The 19,342-nt window shown below is 45.0% G+C and overlaps 1 protein-coding gene across 4 annotated transcripts in view; it reads right to left on the bottom strand.

Annotated features, from left to right (window-relative positions):
- SH3PXD2A (SH3 and PX domains 2A) overlaps window positions 1-19,342 on the bottom strand; it is a 237,910-nt gene that overhangs the window by 143,174 nt on the left and 75,394 nt on the right. The gene's annotated exons all lie outside the window — the stretch shown is intronic.

The raw sequence follows: 19,342 nt of genomic DNA, 5'->3' as shown, positions 1-19,342 counted from the left end.
AGAAAGTCAGTGCCAGGGTCTTAACACTGATGGCATTTGCTCCTGACAAAGAAAGGGGAGGGAAATGATTCATAGTGCTTCCACTGGTGGGAGGGGGAAGGACTTTTTTAATAAGTAGAAACTCGTGACAGAGTCAGAACTGTTGGCTGAACTTGTCTTGCCAAAGAGCCTCAGCTGATAAAGGCCTTTGCTAATCAGCAGGAATTACTATGGAAGGTGACAAGAGGTGATGGAGACAGATGGGGCAGCCAGGAAAGCCACAGAAGCAATAACAATATTGCCCTGAGAGGTGGGGGATGGCGGGGACAGTGTCCTGCTGCCCTTGGATCCTGTTTTTAATGTGCATAAGCTGCAATGTTAAAGAAAATCAAAGAACCAATAAAGCATGGGGAATAACATGGCTTGTATAAAAAAGTATCACCAGGAAGAGAAATCCTCCTCCATTAAGAAGTGATAAGCAGAATATGCTCTTACGCGAATAATTAGAAAGGAAAACCAAGTGGTGAGGCAGGACTCCCTTCCAAAGGGATCCTACCTCTGAACCTGGCTGTTCTGCAGTGTCTGGAGGGGTGGCTATTATCCTCCAGGGACAACAGCATCAGCTCCAGTGCAGCTTTGCTAGTACACACTTTGTGAATTCAAGCATCAGGCCAGCTGGAAGGAGAAAAGCCATGAGCACTGACACTGAAATTCAGGAGTGACAGATGCAGGACATGGGGTGCAAATATCAAACTATGTTTGTAGAATATTTTGCCTAGGCCAAAAGCTACTTCATATTGCTCTGTGTCCTGCTGCTATCACCCAAACAACCCATTGCTGCTGTAATCTCCTCTTTAGATGTCCCAGTTGCAAATCTCCCACCTCTCCAGAGCAAAGCAGGACTCATGGTGTAGGGAAATTATAGCGTTTGGTCTGAAAAGGGGTGGCAGAAATTGCACAAAATTATCCTTTCAGTTTTTTCACTGTGGGGCAGCTCCCTGTGCATTGATCTGTGAGCACCAGCAAACCCAGAGATCCATCACCACTTCACTTAAAACAACTTTAGCACCAGCGTACAGCAAAGTAAAGCATCTACCCCGCACAAGAGGATCTCAGTATAAGCACAAGTCCCCCAGAACCCTTAAAACTGAACTTCCCAGTCTGTGGATGGTTATAAAATGTTGGAAGTGTTGATTCAGTGGGTCAGGTCTTCAATTTCTGCAGTGGAATTGGTGCCTCCTTGAACTACACAGTTCAGCTTCTCCAATGGGGAAAGTGAACTCGTGTGTAATTGCTGGTTGCAAGCACTGCATTATCCTGCAAACAGCCAAGAGCTCTTAATTGCAGAAAGCAGTCAGTGTGTCTGAGGGCAGAGGGAGGAGGGTGTTCACACCTGCAGCCAGCAACCAGCATACCCTCACCTGGAGGAACCAAGAGGATGATAACTCCCAGTCCCACAGAGACAAGGAGCCAAAAGAGGTTTTCAAAACACCTGAGAAATGATGCCTTAGGAAACAGCAGGGCTTCCTCACACAGAGGATGCAGGAGTGTCCTGCTCTTTGCATAATCTTTGCTATGCTGTGAGCAAAAGACACAGAAAACCAGGAAAGCCTATGCAGATCCAAAGCATCATTCTTACCTATGCCTGCTTTTCCCCTAAGGTAACAATCACATCCACTGCACTGTTTGTTTCATTTTGTCGAACATCCTCCCAAAAGATCCGTTTCCAAATACCCAGGAACCAAGTAATTTAACGTGCAAAAACACTGAGGCTTAAATAATGATCAAACTATCTGGACCCTGCACCAAACTGACCAGGGAAACATCAACCACAACGTCTCATTGCTGAAACACTTGGCTTTCCTCCTGTATCAGCTGGCGCCACAGTCCTGCCTTCACCAAGGTAGTTAGTGGCTCCTAACCTGTGATTTCCAAACCATTAGGGCTCCACAGTGTGCAGAACTATATTCCAGAGTACCTTTCACTCCCTGGGCAGTGTTGGAATGACGTGGATCACTGTAGGTTGTCCCAACAAGTTTGGGAAGCAGCAGTTCCTGTGGGTATTACACATTTGCTGGTGAAAATGCTTGTTTCATCTGAGCTACTTCAGCGCCCAACTCCTGAGTAGGACAAGGCAAGAGCCTCTCAAATGCCTCTGTACCACCTTAACCATAAAAAATACTCTTCCTAAAGGGCTAGACCATGTTCCTGCAGCTACACTAACAAAACTCTTCCTCTGCTCTTTCCAAACCCACATCAAGTACCACCTTGCTCGCTGGGATCTGGTAATGTCACCAGGTGTTTTCTACTGACACTGAGTGGTGTGGACCCTCAGGAAAGGACCATATGGTCCCACCTCAATCTTTTAAAGCAGAAGCCTTAAGGAACAAAGCCTATTAAAACATTTCCACTCTCTTGTGAGACCTGTCATTCATGCAGGAGTTGGTGTGACACTAAGCCTGAGACACTACCTCAGAGGCCCTGGGCCAGCACCAGCCTTGCTGACAGGGAGCCTTTGGGCTACATCCACTGGGATAAGAGACCCTACAGCAGGGTCGCTGCAGGGAGGGGGATGTGCACCACAGCCCTGCCAACCACACTGGAAAAGCACAGCAAGGTCCCAGCCACATCCTCTGGCGTGATGGGCAATAACACTGCTTGGGAGACTCCACCCTTAAGCTGGTTGAGAGCTGGAGCTCTGAATAAAATAATATTTGCAGTCATACCACGTAGATCAAAGTTATTATTACAGGGAGGTTGGTCAGGCAATAACGCGGTGCCACAGCGTATGTTCTTACAGGAACATTGCAAGTGGAAATTGAGGGGTAGGGATGCAAAGGTGGCTTCACAAGGTCACAAAATGAGCTCACACTAATGAAAGCCATAGAGCCAGTCCCTAGATCCCTCTGCTGATCACGTGCAGAATGAAAACACATCTACCTTGCTATCTAGGGCCAGAAAAATCTTCCTGTTAATTTATTTTCATTGAAAATAAAGTCTACATTTCTGCCATGAGAGAGGCAAAACTCTCTCCAGTGGAAGACCTTGGTTAAGTCAGCTGCCAGTTTACACATGTCCCATATTGTAGATGAAATTCAGCAGTCAGATTGGCAGGACAGTGCTTCATAGAGCAGCTTCGTAGTTGGAAGGCACCAATTAACAAAGAAATTAAACAAAGAAACAACATGGCAGCAAACAAACTAGGTGTCTGTGCTTGTCAGAGGCTGGAACTCGCCAGCTGGGATTTCAGAAAGCTGTAGTAAGAAATGAAATCCCCTGTGTTTCTCAAAACAGAGCACTGTTCTTGCTTCCTAAATCAAAGTGCTCTCCTGGGGTCCTTCAGGTGAAACTGCTGATTGGTTTTAAGCTGAATTTTCACTAGATGACAGCAGGATGTTCAGAAGAAGCTGCTGAACAACAACCCAAACAAAGCTGGCTGTCCCCTGAATAAAGAAGCTCATTGCAGACCAAGACACCATCTCAAACCACAGACACCATCCTTTGGTTCCAGGCACATCTCTTCAATATGTCTTACTTACTAAGACAATCTCTGGTGGGGATTTCCTGCCTGCTCTGATCCCTGATAAAGCTACTGCTGTTTCAAAGGCTCACAAGCATGCACTTTAAAGCAGGGATGACCAGTTTCTGTTTCAGGAGAAGGGAGATAGGCACTTTTATTTCCAGCACACATTGGGGCTCTGACTGGTGCAGTCACCTTCACACCAACCTGTGCCAACTTCAAGCACAGGCACCGACCTGTGCCTTGCCCTGCCTCCTCAGAGCCTGCTCTGCAATAACCCAGCTGGGACTTGTGCCCACAGGTATGGATTGGATCTGGCTAAGATGGAGATGATTTTTCCCATAGCAGCAGAGCACAGTGCTGTGTTTGGCATCTGTAGCTAGAAAGGTGTTGATAACACCTCAGCGTTTTGGCTGCTCCAGAAGCAGAGCTCACACAGCCTCACAGCTGTCTAACATTACCATCACCACCACCAGAAGGTGGGGTGGGCAAAATCTGGGGAGGGGACATAGCCAGGACAGTTGACTCAAACTAACCAAAGGGATATTCCAAACCAATGACATCAGCTCAGTACTGAGAGCTGAGAGAAAGGAGGAGAAAGAGGGGCATTCATTATTTATGACACTTGTCTTCCAGAGTAACCATTACATATAATGAAGCTCCACTTCCAGAGAAGTGGCCAGACATGGCCTGCTGATAGGAAGTAGAGAATAAATCTTTCATTTTCCTTTGCTTCCACATGTGACCTTTGCTTTCACTTTATCAAACTGCCTTTATCTTGACCCACAAGTTGTTTTTTCCCATCTTATTTCCCCCCTGCCTGTCCTGCTGAGAAGGAGAGTGATACAGCAGCTTTATGGGCACCTGATGTCCAGCCAAGGTCAACCCACCACATCACATTGCCTGATGGAACAGCCTTTGGGTCAGGTCTGTGGCCAGGCCACCCAGCAGCACCCCCTCTCTGACTCTTTAGGGTAACTCACTCCTGTGGCAGGCAGTGCACACCATGGTCCACGTGGGCACAAGCAGCCTGCGCCAACACGAGCCAGTGTGTGGTCAGTTGGCTTCCTAGGGACAGCAAAGCTCCCTCACACTGCTCCACCTCGGCTGCACGACTCCCAGAGCTCACACCAGCACTTATCATGGCTCAGCCAATGCACAGGAACAGGGAAATGATTTTATAATTACTTATCTGATAACCAGCCTCCTTCACACCCAGCTCCTCCGTGCGTGAGCATGTCAGCTGCTTCCAGCTCAGGCCACTGTATGCAAACTACGCTCAAGTGTGACTTGGCACCAGCAGTGCCTGCTGCTGCCAGAAGACAGTGGAGGACAATCTGAAAAATTCCTCTCAGTTCCTCCACGTGCAAGTAAATGCAGTGATAAGGCTGCAAGAGGACAGAGCTGCTGCCCTGGACCTCAGGATGCTGAGCATCCCCAGCTTTCCCTGGCTGCCTTCTCCTGGGTTCAGCAAGGTGCTCATGTGTGATCAAAGGAGGAAACAGCACTGCCAGATGTCAACAGCTTTGCCCACTGCAGAATAAAACACCTCTTTCAGAGATTAATGCTCTGAGCAATTACTCACCCTATGAAAGGAAAAGTGTCTTCAGCCAAGGTGACACCAGGACCCTAGGACCATGCACACTTTTGTTTCCATGTCACAGTTAATATGGGCTTCTCATTTCCCAGAGAAGAAAAAAAGGTGGACTGGAAACTAATGTCTTGCTGTTCTTTTATTTTTAATGAGGATCACTGGGCCAGCAGCATAAAAACATGAAAACAACCCCAACTTTATTGCTAAATTGGAGAAAAAACACTAACATGAATACTCACAGAAATCTGAATTAGGAATGTAAGCTGGTAATTACCCTTTTGGGCCCTGATTAATTGCATTTGAAGCCACAGAGACACTGAGCCGCCAAACGGGACTGACTGCTGACAGAATCCACCCCACAAACAAACCTGTCTTTCTCTCCCTGTGCCACCACACAGGAATGGCAGCTCCCCAAATGCTGCCTGCCTTTGTGTCCTGGTGTGCAGGGCTATTCAGGCCTGGATGGAGTTACAAAGTCACACTATTGGGTACCTCAGGTAACCTCTCTGAGGTGGTCCAGCCTGCAGACCTGTGGTCTAGAGTAGAAGATTAAGAATGGACAGATGCCATCTCCACCTCTAGATGGAGGATCACTCTGTGTTCAGCTGCAGCAGTTCAAGAATGCAGCTTCAGTAGCTGTTTCACACTAAAAGGGGACAGAAGATTTAATCCACTTTGTTGGTAGCGGTGTAGGAGTGTTACATTTGGTAGGGCCAAAGATCTCTGTAATCCAGCTCCCTATCTACAGGAGTGGACAGTAAAATACAAGCTAGAAATTCAAGAACAGGGATGTAATGGGATCCTTCTCCTGATACACACTTTCTATTCCTGCACAGCAGACCTCAGACATTTTGGGAAATAGAAAATAACTTTAAACAACCAATGTTGGCTTCATCCTACAGAAACTGCTCTAGTGCATCTTTGAACCTACAGATTTTTTGGTCCCTATAGAGTCCTCTGGAAATGAATTTCATAATTTAATCATACAGCTTGTGATTTCATACTTCCTTTTGTTCATTTTAAGTTTGCTTTTCAGATTTCACAGGTTGCACCTGGTTTTTGCATTCAGAGAAATAAAATTAATAATGTTTTCCTCACTCTCAAATTTTTGGTGATTTCACAAACTTCTACTCTATCCCAGCCACCACATTGTTGAAGACTTTTAGTCTATTTACTCCTGTCCTACAAAAGCCAATTCACCTCTGTAATCGCCTCTGTCCTCTTTCTCAGCACCTAACTTTATTATGTACACTTTCTGAGAGGCAATACAGACCTGCACACAGTATTCACAACGTGGGGAAATCTTGGATTTCCACAGTTGGAGCTCTGGGTTTTGTTATCCATTCTTTGCCTAATTCTTTTTAACACCACCTTTGGCTTTCTGACTGCTGCTGACTGTTGAGCTGCAGTTTTCATGGAAACACCCTCAGAGCTACTGAAATCTCCTTCCTAGATTGCAATGGTTCTTCTCCCCACCACCCTCTCCACTGCTTTGTGCTTACTACCACCAAACTGCCTTTTTACCATATCTGTTATGAGATCCTCCTCCTGTGTTTTTCAGCCAGCTCCAAATTTGAGTATCCTAAGTGAATTTCATGATCAGCCAAGTTAGTTATGTCACTAGCACCTCCTAGACCAGATCACTCCAGAATTCCTGCTGGTAAATCCGTGTATCTTTTCAGAAAGGAAGTTTTTAAGTCCTCAACCCCATAGGATGCATTGTTTTAAAATGTAGGCTCATTTACACGTATTAGCTTTCAATCCCCTATTTTAAAAACTTTTCTGTAATATTTTTATTTCAAATGTCAAAAATCAAGGATTGTTGTTAATGTCCACAAATGCCAAAGCATCCAGCCTTAAACAAAGGCTCCAAACTGGCAGAAAATAACCTTACAGCCTATGTCAGTCATACATCAAATAACAAGAAAGGCTGTTAATATAATTATCTTCTTACTGCTATTTTGGGAGGCACAGTAGGTTTTGATAGAATTGGAAGTAATAGGATCTCTTAAGCCATAATTTACGAGCACGCCTGTCTTGAACAATTTTCCACATGGGAAATTAACCACATTCTGCCTAATGGAAGGGAAAATATCCCTTTGCAGTTTGAATTGGATTTGCCATGGTCAATTGGATGTGGGATTCTTCTTTATCCCTACTCACAATCTGAGGTGCAGTGCTGCCATCCAACATTCACTGGGCTAGATTCCACAGATGAAGGTATTTCACTGGTGGGTGATACTTTCATGCAATGCCCACAATGACATAAGTCAAATATACCAGCGTGGCACAGCCATAGAATGGGATTGTGGCAGGTGTCAGGAATTGTAGATTATTGCAGAAACTACAGCCCAGTAAATTTCAGTGGCAGCTGCTGTATAGTCCACACATACTTTAGTGTTAGTTCTGTGAAAAATAAATAACTGTGCCAGATTTAGGAAGCAGGCAGCACAGATCACCTGGACCCAGGTTAGGTGACATGGCTCATCTGCCACTCAGGACAGCCTCAGAGACTCAGCTGAAGCCACATCAACCCACATTTTGATGTGAATGTGTGAAACGAGTTTCCAAGTCACACAACTTCCTACAAGAGTCATGGTCCTTAGATGTGTACCTGTATCTCAGGCACAACAGGAGTGAATCTAGCTGAGGCAACGGATGCATACTTGAAATCACAACACCAGAAGCTCCATTTGGTACAGAAGTGCAAGACTTCTCAGCAGAGTCACTGCCCATCCAAAGACAACCCTGGGCATGAGGTGCTGGGAAACGACACTGGATGCTGCAAGACACTAAATGCTGCAATTCTGAATGACCCAGGACAAGGTGCCAGTGGCAACTCAAGGACTCACAGGCCTCTTGTCCCATGTAGACATTTATGCCTGCAGGTAAACTCCTGCAGACACCACAAGGAATTGAAGGTTCCTCATGTGCCAGGCTAACAACTCATCTGGAAGCTGGCTTTCTTTGAACCTCCACTTGTAGTTGAGAATGAGCTGTCCAGAAACTGGGGCTGGCCTTCCCTAAAGCTTTTACTGAAATCATTTGTCAAGCTTCAGGTTTAGATTTTAATCCCTTCCTGTCTCATCATCAAAAACCCATTGTGCAAAGCAGATGTCCTAGTGACGATTCATCTCCACTTCTTGGAAAGTCCCAACTTGTTTATGGTTCCAGTGGAAAAGGGGTGAGAAAGAGAGACTTGGAAAAGGTGATGGAAAATAAACCAGGAAACTAACACATCAGTTGGCACTGAGATAAAGAAGGTGTTTCCAGGTAGCAGAAAAAGATCTGTGTCTCTGGAATCCCTTGACTTTGCCATTAAGAGGCAGAACACAGAGTTACTCAAGATTTCTTTAAGGCTGAAAGACTAAAGGAAAACAGGATGGCTTAAAGTAAAAAAGGAGTAATCGTATGACTGGAAACTATGAGCGCCCCTAGCCAAGCACCCAAAGGAACTGAGTAATGTTCATTAGTCAGTGACTTTATTGGTACTTGGGACTTTCGGCTTCCGAGCAAGATTTAGACCAAGAAGATATTCTGGGGCATGCTACTCTATTTATGTTTGGATGGAATGCAGCCTCACCATGCACAATATTTTTCCATGCTGATTTAGGCAGAACCAGCCCTCAATTTTTCCCTGTGCAGGATAAAAGTGGGTCTCCTTGGGATCAGCATGGTGGAAATGCCACTTCCCAACCAGCAGCATGGGGGCAGAGGAGATAGCTGAAGAGGAGTGGTTCTCTTGCAAAGAATTGGATGATATTTTCCAAAATATTTATTCCCAGAGCAGAAACCCACTGTCCCAGACACAGTACGAAAACAAGACAGTCCCTGAGACCAATTTGTTCACAACCAAAATGCTAGGTTCCACTGTGGCTTTTGAACAAGTTACTAAATAGCAGGGAAGTGCCAAGCACCTGAATTAACACGGGGCACCTGTGCAAAACAAAGTCCAGGTCATACCTCAAAATTACCTGACTGCAAGGAATACAGAGCATCAAAGGCTGCCAGCTTGCCACAGCAATGATGGGCCAGATTCAACTGCTACTAAGACCTAAGATCCTGTGAATGCAGGGATGGGTATGGAAAGAGAAGGAAAGTGGAGACCAATAGAGAAATTTCTCAAGCACCCAAAAGCCCACAGGATACAGCAGAAGCTTCCACAGCACTCATCCACAAGACCAACAAAAGAGTATTTCCTGCTGAGTTACATAGAACTGTGTGGCTGCAAATGGATTTGAAAGATTGGGCTTTTTCCTTTTAGACAGAAAAGAAGGAGGAAATAGAAGTATTTTTTGCAACTGGTACAATGATTGCTCTGTGACACGAGGCTCTCTGAATGCGGTATTCATACATGTACACTTGAAGGAGCACATGCAGCTGAGGTACTGGTGTTGTGGTGACACAAATTTTACTGGTGCCACTTACAAATCTGAGTGGTGTTGTCCAGAAATCATGAAGTTTTGATTAAAAACCAGAAGCAACTTAGGAAAAAAATTACATTTTGACAAGTTTCTACTACTGAGTAGACTAAAATCCCTCTTTTTGAGGCTGAGAACTTACAACCACAAACTAGTCTTACAACCCTTTCACGTCCACTTGCTACACACTCTGAATTAATCTTCATCACAATCTTTTCAGTGTGTGGCTCCAAAGAACCAAATCACAGAAACACAGCACGAGAACCCAAGAGACCAACAAATCCATTACCTTGATTCATGGCACAATCAACTCTACCTATGGCACTACTGGGGAAGTCTGTTTAACCTGTAGTTACAGACCTCCAAAGTGGAGAGTCCTCACCTCCTCAGGCCATCCAAAATCACCTCTCCAGTGCACAACAAGGAAGGAGGATGCATATTCAGTACACTTAGGACATGAAGAAAAATTTAGGTCTTACCATATTATTTTTTATGCTACTTATCCAGAAAAAGTATCAGATGTATCTTTTTCACAGGTGTTTGTCTTATTCAGGAGGCAGGTTTTAAAAATTTTTCTCTGGATGACTCTGTTTTCCACATTGCTTATTTTAGCTCATATTTTATAAATTTTTGTTCATGTGCCAAGAGGGAAAGACAGGTGCATTTCAGATACTGCACTGGAGATAAATTTAATAACTATTACTTGAAAAAGCGGGCACTGACATGAGCTTTTTGGAAATACTAAAACAAAGACTTTAATAAATTTCTGATATTTTGAGGACATACAGAATATTTTATTTTTAATGAGAAGCAGATCAGTCTCCTGCAGTCAGATCCTGGGACAGCTCAGCTGCCTGGGAGTGATTCAGGAGGGTCACTTCTGAGTCACCTCAAACAGTCAGACTGCTTTAGATCACTGTGTAACTCCCAGGAAACCTGCATCAGTATGGAGCCATAGCATAAACCCAGAGCCCACAATGAACCCCAGGCATTGCAAATGGGGAAAAGAAAATTTTTTCTTGGCCCTTTTCAGACGTTGCAATGGGGAAACTGCAGAAAGAGAGGCACATATTTCCAAACGGAAAAGCCATTAATGAGAGCAGAGTCTGGCCCTGGGACTTGAATGGATCAGAACCAAGCTGAGTGACATCAGAGCCGGCGTCTCATCGCTGTGAGTGAGAAACCAGCCCGGCTGTGCCATGAGATTAGAAACACATGGAGCATCAGTGAGCCCCTGGGGGACAGCAAACCACTCCAAGCCACAGATGAGAGCAAAAAAAATGACATGAGCGTGGAAAGGACAGTATGACAGTCCCTTCATCACATGCTGGCATTGAGATGGACCCAAAGGACTCTAGAAAGGGACACAGACACCTGCACTGGTTACTCTGCAGCACCACAAGAAGCTGAGTGTGGCTCAGGGGCTGAGGAAAACAAGAGAAGCTGTGTCCTTGTGCCGGAAACAAGCTACGTGCAAGCACAGAAGCGAGAGACAGAAGTTAATGAGACTGCAGAGGATCATCCCCTCTCCCCAAGGGTCCACGGGTAAATACAGGCTTTCCTGCAAGCATGCTGCCACTTGGGGTGACAGCTTTCCTTCCATTGTATTAAAATAGCTAACCAATTTGAAACAGAAGTCAAATTTCCAAACACATGCACAAACACACACCAGGAACACATTGACACTTCAGAAAACAGGAGTCAGGGTCAGATGACACTTGGGCTCTTCTGAAAATTTCCTGCTGGAGCCCTTTACACTGTAAAACTACCCTGCAATAATTTGAACACTCCAGGAGGAAAAGCCAGCTGCTTCCCTAGGTCAGCCTGAGACCTGCTCTTGATGTCTTTCAATTGCTCACCCAAAATGTTCTTGGGCAGGAGGATTTCACTGCCTTCCCCAAGATTCAGAAAAAGACCAGTTTGTGACCCCCATATGCTAATGAGAGGTTCCCTGCCTGCACCACTCTCTGCTTTCATGAAGCTCTGTTTTACGAGCCTGAGAGCTTTGAAGGAGGACAGAATGGGAATGAGGGACTATAAATCACCTGGGAGAAGAAGTACTTGGCTCTCCAGACATCCTCAGTCCTACACCCATACTCTTCTAGCATGGTACCAATGTCAAGAGAAACTGCACCTTTGGCAGCCTAATCTAAAACAGACTCCTGAGGGAAACAACTGGATACTGCCAGAGTGAGGGACTGGGCTGCCAGCACCCCCACCCCTTCAAAATCCACTGCAAAAATCACAGACCACTCTGAGCTACTCCACCAAATGCCTCAGTGCTCTGATATCCAAATCCTCACCCCTCCTTGTACCCCCCACCCTCCTGTCCTCTGAGGCTGCAGCAGTGAACCCTCCTCTCTTTGTCACACTACTGCACACAGCAGCAGCCAAGAAACAGTTTTTCCTTTGCAAAGGAATTGATTCACCATAATGTAGTAATTTCACTCCCTGGTAATTAAAAAGCTTAAGCTCCAACTCACACTTCCAAGCATTTGCTCAGATGGGAAGAAAACTAACAAAAACAGTCAGAGGCATCACCAGAACCACCCCTGTGAAAGGCCTAATTCCCTATATTGCTTTAATTAAAAGTGGATGAATAGCAATCTCTCAGCCCAGAGACTTTCAAGAGAAATAAAGTCAATCTATAGGCTTATGAAAATAAAGCAGGAGGATGGAAACAAACACAAAAATCCTGCCAGTTTTAGGGCTTACCAGAGGATTATAACATCTGGACTCTCTTTTCAAGGGGAGGTGAACTGAGAAATGGATGGTGTAGAGAGGACACAACCACCCCTTGAAGTGAATATTGTGCACAGGGAGCTGTTGATGGGAGAAGAGGAGCAGAAAGCTACAGAGGCAACAGCCTTGCCTCTCTGGCAAGCCTGGAGGAGCACTCCTATCTGCTGACACCATAGAACAAAGGATCTGGTTTAATTGCAAAAAAACCAAAAATGGGCCCAGGGGAGAAAATCCAAATAGATGATGAGTATAGCCGACCTCCAGTGAAACAGAGAACAAGTTGTGAGGAATAATCTAATCCGTAAAAGCTAAGTATTTATCATTACTCCTACAGCAAGAGACCACCCTGCTCCAGAAGATCTCAGATGTGAGCCAGGAGGCTTTTAACACAGAACACCACCAGTCAGGGCATAGGTAACTACAGAAGGACTTTGAGTGCCATACAATGTTTTATGTATTTATTCTTCTATTGCACAGGGAGACATGGCAATTCTAGTTTGTCTCTCTTCTTCCCCAGTACAAAATGTGCAGAGAGTCTGGGGGTAGATCTGGACCCCATTTATTCTACTTGAGCTCCTAGATCTTGTATTTCCTATTTGTAAAGAACTTCTGGCAGTGGGGAAAACTAGTGACACATCTTGGGCAGAATTAGTAACTAAACATGGGTTTCACTGGTGATTCCCAAGTTCATATCCTGTAGCAGGGGGGCAGAAACCAAGCCCCTAAAGTGGACTCCAGCCCCACTCACCTGGTCCCAGGGCAAGCCTGCAGGGCAGTGGGTGCAGAACATCACCTTGGGCTTTGTTGCAGCAGCATCGACACACACATGCACACAGTGAACCAAACTCAATTGCTTTTCCACTTGGGTCAGAGAAAATTAAAATCTTCTGAAAGTCGCTTTGTCTTAGAAAGAAAGCAAGTTTACTTTGCTCAGCTTTATTACAACTTAGCCTTCTTATCAGTTTGATTCCATTCTTAAGTCATTTTAAACCCTAGTATCATATAATCTGGCAGCTACAGTGATGGGTTTTACAGAGAAAAACATAGGGGAAAGCTTTTCAAAAGCACTCAGACCCGCTGTGACTGCTCCTGCTGAAGTCAACAGTAAATCCAATGATACCACTGGGAGCAGAGGTGAAGGCTGAGCAGGGTTGACACTGCAGAAACTTATGGGTGGGATTTTCAATCTCTTCAAAACCGATTACTAATAACAAAGTATATTAAAAGTAAAGAGCTAAGTTGTGACCCTGAAAATATTTACATATGTGCCTAGCTCACAGATTGTAAGTAATTATGGGAGGCCTGATTTCTCTCACTTTCTTTAATGAAAGCCAGGAATAAGGGCCCAGATGTGTGGAAAACCTTGGCTCATGGAAAGGGTCAGTTACAATGATTCTGGAGGAATTACTCATGCTCTGCAGAGACTTTGAGCACAGGCATACACACAGCACGACTACTTACAAACACCAGGATCTTCCTAAACCCTCAGCTGCACACTGACATGCAAACACACCAAATGTGAGATGGGACTTTTTGGGCTGTGATGGTGCTGGATAAGAGCATTAAAATCCACTCTCTTCTAATTGACTGTAGCAAAATTTGGACCAGAAAATGAAGGCTAGTCAAGAAAAACTGGAGGGGTGTGTGTGTGTTTTATTATTTGCGCAGATCTGACATTGTGACATGAACGAACCTAACTTCAAAGGATGAAACATCATTATTGCAAAGCATTGCATTGAGTATAACCATTTCCAGGCTATTATGCAAGCCCAACTGAAATAATATTATGGGTACAGGATTATTCTTGTTCTCTATTAATCCCAAGAGGAAGAACAGTGTGACTTATTTTCTCATCCTGACAAATCATCTCAAGACACTGCTGAATCAGACATGTTTGCAGCTTAAGAGGAAATAGGTAAAAATGTTCAGCTTCTATTACTAAGTTTGAGGATTCATTAAGAGGAATGTAAAACTAAACCTCATTTAAATCCCTTCATTGTTCACCATATAAATCCTTAGATTGTGTAGTTATGCCGGAATGAGGAAAAAAAAATGTAGAGGAGGTGACCTTCCCAGCTATTCGTTTCCAGGCAGTTTCACTCCCAGGTTCCTGCACAATACAGCAGTCTTCCCTGCAAATCTTTCAGGGGAAATGCTTCACTTGCATAAAGGCTGCAACTGTTCCCACTGAAGTGAAGACATAAAACTATTGCACTTGAACCAAAACCTGATAACAGCTTAATGGCATAAAGCAATATTTGGACTAAATTGAGCCTGATCATATCACTCTAAAGTTCTTTTCCAAGTTAAAAGGCTTTTATTTATAGTCTTTACTTACACCCAAGAGACTTTGACATATTTTAACTAACCTACCTTCCTTGTCTTCTTAACCTTGGTCCCTTTCCAAGAAAAAAAGATGTCATCTGACCACGAACAGGGTTTGATTTCCAGGAGCAGAATTAACCCACAACAAATCCCTTGTGTTTATTCACTGAGTGATGGTGCATGTTCTGGGGAGTGAGCTTAGCAAGTATTTCCTTGATGAAAGGGGTGGAGGGCAACAGGCTGGAGTTACCTCTCCTACCACAGCAACCACTTCCATGAAACAAATCTCTGAATCCCACCTATTCCAACTCTTCTGGTTTCATAGAGCACTGAGAGAGCAGACTACAGCGAGACCCTCCAGGGTATTGGTGTCACACCTACTGGGACTCACTGAATCTCCCCACACACGTCATCCCACACTGACAGTCACCTCAGGCTGCTGCACTGCAGAAACACAGCTTAGACTATACAGCCCTGGCTACAAACACAAACTGGACAGAGCAAAGCACACCACAGCTTTCCCTTTACCTGCTGGAGGTGTGTAATTCCCCGGGGGTCAGCCACCACCACAGTCAAGGGGCTAATGCAAGGACAACTCAGCAGTATTTAAAGACCAAAGAGGGTCAGTTCACCCTCTCTTTGACAGGAACGGAAAAAAATAACATTTTTGTCTAGGATTAGGGAAAGAAATTGAAAACAAGTACTACATCAGGTTGAACAATTCCATGACCACAAGAAAAGCCTTTTCCTGTCTCTGACGGTCCTATTTTGACTTGTGTCCAAGGGTCTTTTCAACCAGATCTAGCAACGTGCCTCCGAATGCCTCCTCTGCTCCCAACACAGCTCATGTCTGCTGCAGACCTGGCTGGCCCAGGCATGTGACATGGGATGGCATCACACAAGATGCTGCAGTCCCCAGATCCCGGACACCTCAACTGCCTGCAGCAGCATTACCTTGGAATGCTTTGTGCCTACATTTCCCAAACACCCATTCCATGGCTGCTCTGTTGTCTGGGAAGGAGCAGGGGTACCAGGTACCTCACAAGCAGGAGTATCTCACTACCTTGGTTTTATTAGACTTCGTTAGACCACAAAATGGGAAAGGAGGCCCAGGCAGGTGATTCAAGCAAGCTCTTAGTGGTCCAGCAGCACATCCCTGGCTGTGGGAGGCAGCAGGGAGCAGGTGGGACAAGCAGGGCAGTATCACACTCCAGCAGAGCAGCTTTTGCTTGGCAGACAGTGTCCTCCTTCCAGCTGCAGGCAGCCCACTGGTGGCTCCTCAGCCCCTGTCACCACGTGCCAGAGCCAGCAGCAAGCAACTCCTTCTTCTCCCAGACTCTGGAAGATGATGGTGGCTGGGGCATTGTGCAAGAGTAAATATTTACGCAGTCAGGGCCTTCCTTCCCCTGCCCTGTATTTTCTCCCCTTCTTAAAATGTCACAGATCAGCTGTTTCCATAATTGTGCAGGAAATGAGTTCCCTGCTGGCTGGCAGCTTAACACTCAAGTCTGCTGGGTCTACTGTAGCTGCACCACTCACCTCTGCTGCTGGCCCAGAATCTTCAGAGGGTATGGCCAGAAGGGAAATGGACAGTCAGGGACATGGCCACAGAGCTGCCTGTGACTGTGGCAGTCCTTCTCACATTAGAGGAACCTCTATTCCCTGGTCCACGGGTCAGATCAGGATCCCGGGAGACCCGACACTCTGTGTATGCCCTTCAGAGCAAACATCCAACCCAGACTAACAGAGTTTCCTGCCTGCACACAGTGGCGAGCGCTCTCAGGAAATTCAGGCATATTTCAAGCTTGCGACGACTTCTTTGTTCTTTGGACAAAGCCTCGTTCACTGGAGATGTTGCTAAAAGGATTATTATCTATAGGAGACTTCTTTTCCCAAGAGGAAATCTGCTAAACACACAAATCTGCATTTGCTGTTTTGTAGGAGGCGGGGTTAATACAGGAACATTCTTCCTTCTACTCTCTGCATCTAATGATTTAAATAGACCAGCCATGACGACACTGCCCGCTGGGAATAGGCTCAAATGCCTTTCTCCTGCACTCTGATCTGATGCTTTTACTCCTTGCCTGAGACGATACCAAACCACCCAGCATTTGGGGAGAAGAGTTGGAAGAATTTGGTGGGAATCACATCTAACAGTGCACTCCGTGAAAAAATGAAGTGTGTCCACCAGCCTGAACACCAATAAAATCTTATCACGGGCAAACCAGATCGTAAATGTTTTGCTTATTCCAGGTCAGCCCTGCGCTGTTCAGAGCCCTGAATACAAGAAGCACCCTGCAAGCCTGAACTTGCTGATGCTTAGGATGCAAAAGCAGAAGGAATGTAATTTTCTGCTCTTTATTTAGAGGTGGCAAAACCCTGATAGAAAACGGCATGGTGGAAGCGCTTAAACTTCAGACCCACGGAAATTTGAGGGCAAACATTAATTACCTCAATCCTGCATACAAGCCTGGGGCCTGTATTAGCACCTCTCTGAATGGAAGAAGCTCAAGAGGATTGAATTTCCCACTTCTAGGACTTACTTTCCTTTCCTCATCTACCTACCCCTGGTTTCCTCTTTCTAATTCCCACGTTATTTCCTTCTCCCTACCTCAGCTTTCCCTTTAAATGGGACTATACTCTAAAAAAGGAAACCCCACATGGGAGTAGACACTGCCATGGGTTATTTCATTATAGTGAAAATAGATTAACTTTGGCAAATCCCTGCCTGCAGTATTCCCTCACTCTACTCCTGAGTATAAAGATCTCCTTATGAGTAACAACAATGTTCATGAGAGCCTGGAAAAAGCTGCATTGTGGAGCAGGGAGGTCTGCAAACACACCACACTGGAGAACATCACCACCTAAAAAGCTCAATAGACAGAGAAAATAAAGTAGGAGAAATCAAGCAGCAAATTCCCAGGTTCATTGTTTCCAATCTACAGGAAAAAAAATAATCACAACCTATTTTAAGCATGTGAGTGCATAAATAAATCAGCTGGCCCAGCCAAAAGGCAAAGTGGGCTGAAAACAGACTCCAACATAGGTCTAGACTATTACTTAGCTGTGAATCTCAGCTGGGCTCTTCTCTACTGTACTGCCTAGGCAACCTAAATTTGAACACAACAAAGACAAGATTAGGTAGATAAGTAATATCCAGAGGGAATATCTAGAGCCTGTGGGGCTGCAAAGCCATCTGAGTCCCTGGCAAGCTTGACTACCGTGTTAAAAAGCACTTTCATTGTATGAGCCATTTGTTGATGGATTGTGGGAAAAAGTCAGATTTCAGACCTGAGAGGAAGACAAGCAAACCCTTATATAAAGTCACCCTCTCCCCAGTCTGTGGGTTGAATGCAGAATGCTCTCAGACTTGCTACATACCACCCACTTTAGATTACAGACTTGCAGAGTTATTTTTAAAAAGTAATTATAGTAGTAGAAGCACACTCATCTGGAATGGCTGCCTGAGGAAACGACGAGCCCAACGCAGCTCAAACTGCTTTTCAAGTCTATAATCGTGTTTATTTATTGCCTTTTAAAACAAGAATCAGAATCCAACTAATTTCTGAGTAAAAAACGTCTGTCTGTGTATTTCCCCAAGGAGTCCAGGCAGCTAGACTACACTGAAAACCTTCCCTGGCCTTTCAGTCTAGCACCCAGAGCTGAAAAAAAAAAAAAAAAAAAAAAAACAACAACCCAACCAAAAAACCAAACCAACCAAAAAAACCCAACCTCATTAGCTTTGGCTTCAAGGAAACCCAGACCCAAATCCCTTTTCATTCATTGTTTTCCCTAGAAACCATGGCTTGATCATTACAAAATCCTCATCAGGAGATTCAAGTGGTCTAATGAGAGGCACATCATGTTTTGCATATGCTGATTTCTGCCCAGAGGTAGTTTCTGGTTGAGCAAAACACAAGTTCTTAACCTGTGTGACAAGAGTGGGTTTACAAGTCCCAGAAAAAAAAATCTGTAGCTTTTTTCTATTCCAACCCTTCATTTCAGCTGTCAGCTCGTGAATTATGGATCCATATGCTGAGAAAGGACTCAGAAGAGACTGAGAGAACAGGGCCAGGTACTTGAACAGATACCAGCATTATTTTCCTCCACTTTTTCCTCATTTTGTAATGAAATCAGCCCTATTAATGCCCAAAGACCTTCAGAAGGCCTGAGCTGTGAAAGAGACTCAGCATGCAAAGCCAGTAGCCCCCTGCACTCCAGTCTGGGGCTCCTTACAGCTCCCTGCTCAGTGGGCAGCTCTCAGAGCTGGCTGGCCATGCCTTTTCCACAGCTCTTTCAATAGGCAGCAGCCTTAGGGCATCCTATGACCTCATACTTGACGACTTGTCTTTCAACTAGAAAACACTTAAACCCTAAAAATATCTCCACAGAGCCTAAAGAAAAGAATACGCCTGTTCCCCTCCAAATCATCAATCCTCCCGCCGCTTCCTCCCGGCAGCCCCTGCTTTCCCTTCAAGCCCAGAGCCGACAGGAAATCCATTCTCCTCTTGTGAGAGACAGGAGATGAATTTTCCACAATAGCTCTCCTAGCAAGGCAGAAAATAGAAAGACACAATAGAAACCGTGAACTCAAACAATAGGAGCTGCTGAAGAGCAGCTCACCAGAAGCTCAGCATCACCCAAGTCTTAAATAAGCTGGAGTGGAAAGAAGCCAAGGACCTGTTAGCTGTCTTGCTAACACAATATCCAGGCTCAAACATAAGTTGGTTTTAAACCTGGAAGCCCTCTCCCCTTTCAGAG

This window comes from Catharus ustulatus, chromosome 8 (genome assembly GCF_009819885.2).
Source record: "Catharus ustulatus isolate bCatUst1 chromosome 8, bCatUst1.pri.v2, whole genome shotgun sequence".
Classification (NCBI taxonomy): Eukaryota; Metazoa; Chordata; class Aves; order Passeriformes; family Turdidae; genus Catharus; species Catharus ustulatus.
Note: the sequence above shows the minus strand (reverse complement) of the source record. Positions and strands in the feature narration are given on the sequence as shown.